Below are 4,991 nucleotides of genomic sequence, written 5' to 3'. Positions count from 1 at the left end.
GGAGCCCTGACACCAAGGCAGGGTAACATCTTTTTCTATGCTTATTGGTCAAAATAGCCTTTAGGGATTTGAGTTAATTTCAGTTTGAAGACACCCAGGGAAAGCCTATGTGTTCTATCATTTTCCTGTTTTCTTGAATTATTTTCTCATCACTTGATTTTATATTGCATTTCTTCTTTTGCCACATGCTTTTTTAAAAGTATATTTTTAGTGTGTAAAACTTTTTAATTTGCTGAAAATATTCCTCAGAACTATAAACTATACTGGAAACTGTTTTCAAAATGAATGAATGAATGAATGAATGAATGAATAAAACAAGTAGGTTGTATTCATTATAAAAAATTGGGAAACATTCAAGAACATTAAATTTAAAAAGTAAAAATTGTTTTCTTATCCTATCCTTATAATAAGGATTTCTGCATGAATCAATGACTTTTTCAAGCCATCAATTAATTATGGGTCTAGGGGGATTACTCAATGGGTAAAGCACTTGCCATAACAATTTGAGGAACTGAGATCTAATCTACAGAACCCAGTAAAGTCAATCATGGTTAGACCTCTCATACCTCCACGTGGAAGGCAGAGACAGGCCAGGACCCAGACACCAGTAGGCCAGATAACTGGTCACAGCAGAAAATTATGGACCCTCTCTCTCAAACATGGTGAAAATCAAGAGCTTAGCAGCTGAGGTTGTCTGCTGACCTCCACATGCAAACTGTGGCATACATTAATGTGCATGCTTGTGCAGCACACACACACACTCACCACAGTGTTAGTTATAGATCCAAAGAGTTTATCAAATATCAAAATATTTTGATCATCTAATCTCACCAATGATCAGTCACTAAACTGCTTTCCCAAAATCATAAAGAAAGCTTTTAAAAACACATTTATAATGATTTTTCCCCATTCAGGTGATGACTTTGGCTCTAAAAAATTGTTTGTTTGCAATTTTTTAAACACATAATCTGTGTGTTCCTCTCAGTTGAAAATGAAGTTATCAGTCACTCTTTGCCGACCATTAGAGGCAGTCAACCCAAACCCAGCTCGTCTGTATTTTATCTCTGTCTGTGCATGAGTAGAAATTGAAGTATGTGTGTGGGTTTCACAACTCCTGCTGTGTCAGTCATGACTTCCCATAAAAGCAGGAAAAGTTATAGGGAGTTCTGGACGGCCATACGCGTCAGACGTGAGGCAGATGTGTATCCACAGCTGCTTGTGTTTAAGGACGGAATACAGATGGAACCAAGGGTAGATAGCCTGGGTTTGGTGCTACAGTATTTTCGTGGACTGGATTCAAAGGAATATCTGTCATAACTGAAAACAAGGAGAGATATATCGGAAACAGAGCCCGGTCCCTTTCCCCGAGCCAGGATAAACAAAACCAATATGGGCCTATCAACTACGGCCTTGTAAAATAAACTTCTCTGCTTAAAAGGAAACCACCTTATTTATTCATTAAGACACTGTATAATATTCCCCCCAAGTTGGCCAATACTGTCTCCCATTAAGTTATCGAGCAAGCAAAGACTGGTTTTTCTTGTTTGTCGCTGTCAGAATTCCTGTTATATTTAAGGCAGAGTGTTAGAAAAGAGTCCTCTGTAGAGATGCCATTGCTGTCTTCGCCAGTCGGCCTTTTCCCCACCTCACTCATATCAGCAACTTCCTGCTTTGTATAAGTGAGGTTAGAGCCGAATGACTCTGCTAAGTCCCTAACATGTTTCTCTGATCGTTTCTAGTATATCCCAGTGGAAAATGGCTTCCGGTAAGATGTGTTTCTCAGCCAGACACAAAATCGGAGAGTACAACATTTCAAATCTGAGACCGAGACCGGATGTCTCCGAGAAGTCTAGAAAAGGCCTTGGGCTGTGTTTTATGGATATGAAGACTCGGAACTCTGACAAACACTCAGGAGAAGGGCTCAGAAGGGACGTTGTTAAACTCTTTATTTGTAATCTACTAAGCTCGGGTCAATAAGAAAAACTTACTCTACAATTCCTGGGTAAAATAATTTATTTGTGACACAAAATTTATAAGTCAATAAGAAAAACTTACTCTACAATTCCTGGGTAAAATAATTTGTGACACAAAATTTATAAGTACACACACACACACACACACACACACACACATTTTAGAAGATAAAATGAGCACTCATTTTCACACCTTATCTACTAAGTTTTCCATCATCTCCACCCTTCCTTTCCTCTCCCCTGGGGTTTTCTTTGAGAACATTCTTTTAAAAGTTCAGAGAAAGCCTTCAGAGTAACTGCAGACTCTGTGTAGACGGTACAGTTGTTTTGATGAGAACCCTAGACCAAGTCCTTTAAAGGGTTTGTTTAAAAGAACCCAAGACATGGAGGTATCCGTAAGAGTGAAATGCTACACTGTATTTACATAAGCATGGACTTTGAAGGAGTGTTTTGTTTAGTTGTCAACCCAATAAATCATATTGAGAATCATGGGTGACTAATGACGGATGTTGAAGACCCAATGGAGAAGGCTTCTCTCTCAGCTTCGTCCCTGGCAACATGATTGTTATTAAAATCATGTGATGGAAAGAAAGTCTTGCAAAACTGAATGGGCTCCAAATCCCGAGTTTCACTCTATTATAGAAGGAGATAGCCTAGCTAAGTTTCATAGGTCTTCAATGATTATCGAAGCTCTTTAACACATGAAAGCAACATTTTGTTAGTAATTCAAGAATAGTTTTGCTATGTGCATGTATGGGAATTAATATGAAAACAAAAACAGGGCTTGCGAGATGGCTCAGTGGGTAAGAGTACTCACTGACTGCTCTTCCGAAGTCCCTAAGTTCAAATCCCAGCAACCACATGGTGGCTCACAACCACCCGTAATGAGATATGGCGCCCCCTTGTGGTGTGTCTGAAGACAGCTACAGTGTACTTATGTATAATAATAAATAAATCCTTAAAAAAAAAGAAAACAAAAACATTCACATCACTAGATAAATTTGAATTTAGCATATGTAATCACTTTATAAGGAATTTTGTGCTATAAAATGTTGTGGTGCTTGTTGTCGTTATTGCTGCTATTGTCCCTGAAATGTAATGATTTTATGGTCTAGAGAGGGGAATAAGAAGAGGGTTTCTAGAAAGCATTCCATTTGCTGTCTTGGACCTGCTTCTTCCTTGCTCTGCCCACTTATTTCATTCTGGAGTTTGTCAAGAATAAAGACAAGAGAAGGTTTGCAAACTCATAAATCAGAGTGCTACAGTAGCTCTCTGGGAAAGCCGGGCAGCAAATATTGTTGGTGGTCTTGGGGTGTTTCTTTTCTGACTGTCGCTTTGCACCACATTGTAAGAAAACAACAGGAGCCGCACAAGGAAAGACCTGAGACCTCTTAAGCCAGGAGGCTCCCCTGTGTCCCCTTGTGCTCCCTTTGTGGGCAATGCTTATTGTTCACAGGCACTGTCGTCTCTGGTCCCATGGGAGACCAAAACAGCATATCCTAGCCCATCTACTGATGTGTCTTTGAATCTTTCTCTGTGTGAGTAGACATGCTTGTTTCACATATGTGTTTAAATCTGTAACTTTACTGTGACATCATAGGGTTAAGATTTAGAAATGCTGACTGTCAGTCATTGCTATTTGTGCTCATAAATAACTAATTGGGAGGCTAATGTGCATTTTAATGAGATTTATGGGTTATTTTATTAGATTTTTTTTATTTACATTTCAAATGTTGTCCCCTTTCCTAGTTTCCCCTCTGAAAATCTCCCTCCCCTCCCCCTTTCCCTTGCTCACCAACCCACCCACTTCTGCTTCCTGGTCCTGGCATTCCCCTACACTGGGGCATCGAACCTTCACAGGCTCAAGGGCCTCTCCTCCCACTGATGACTGACAAGGCCATCCTCTGCTACATATGCAGCTGGAGCCATGGGTCCCTCCATGTGTACTCTTTGGTTAGTGGTTTAGTCCCTGGGAGCTCTGGGGGTTCTGGTTAGTTCATATTGTTGTTCCTCCTTTGGGGCTGCAAACCCCTTCAGCTCCTTGGGTCCTTTCTCTAGCTCCTTCATTGGGGACCCTGTGCTCAATCCAACAGTTGGCTGAGAGCATCTACCTCTGTATTTGTCAGGCACTGGCAGAACCTCTCAGGAGACAGCTATATCAGGCTCCTGTCAGCAAGCACTTGTTGGCATCCACAATAGTGTCTGGGTTTGGTGACTGTACATGGAATGGATCCCCAGGTGGGGCAGTCTCTGGATGGCCTTTCCTTCGAGACTTATGTTCTTTAGGAAGTATACATACAATGTAAATGACCAAATATTTTCACCAAATATTACATAGAACTGCAAAATATATAAAAGCATAGGCTAAAAAGGGAAAGTTTAATAATGTATATGAGGACAAAGCTAACATTTGGAAATACTATTGTTAATAATATTAATTTTAATAGTTGAAATGATACCCAATGTTCAAAGGATATAATGAGCTTATAACTTGCTTTGTGAATAAAAATATATCTGGCATTGTTTTTTATTGTTAATAAAAAAAACTGTACATTTGACAAATACAAAGTGAAGCACTAAGTCAAAACCATTCAGTGGCTTACACACTTTGTCCCTAAGTTGGTGACGTCATGCTAAAAGTATAATCAAACACAAAATGGGATGGAGGAACAGATGTGCATTCTTCATTCCCATCTCTCTGACACAGTATGCAAGCAAAGTCACCTGAGGAAGGAAAGCTTTGTTCTGTTCATGGGTTTGGAGGTTTGCGGATACAGGCATCGATCCCATTGCTGTGGCATAGCTCAGGGGCTGAGCAGACACAGAGGGTCCAGGACAAGACTCATCCCTTGGATGCACATCCAGTGCTCCTGCCTTATTACCATTGTTAGTAACAGGTAGACATAGAGGGGCCAAGACAAGATTCATACCCTACACATACCTGTAGTGTCTCCAGCTTCTAACTATTGTTAGTAATAGGCCAGCAACATCAAACACTGTGTCAAACTCCACAAATCT

Source organism: Mus caroli, unplaced genomic scaffold (assembly GCF_978045245.1).
Source record: "Mus caroli unplaced genomic scaffold, Mus_caroli_1 scaffold_16, whole genome shotgun sequence".
NCBI classification, from domain to species: domain Eukaryota; kingdom Metazoa; phylum Chordata; class Mammalia; order Rodentia; family Muridae; genus Mus; species Mus caroli.
Note: the sequence above shows the minus strand (reverse complement) of the source record.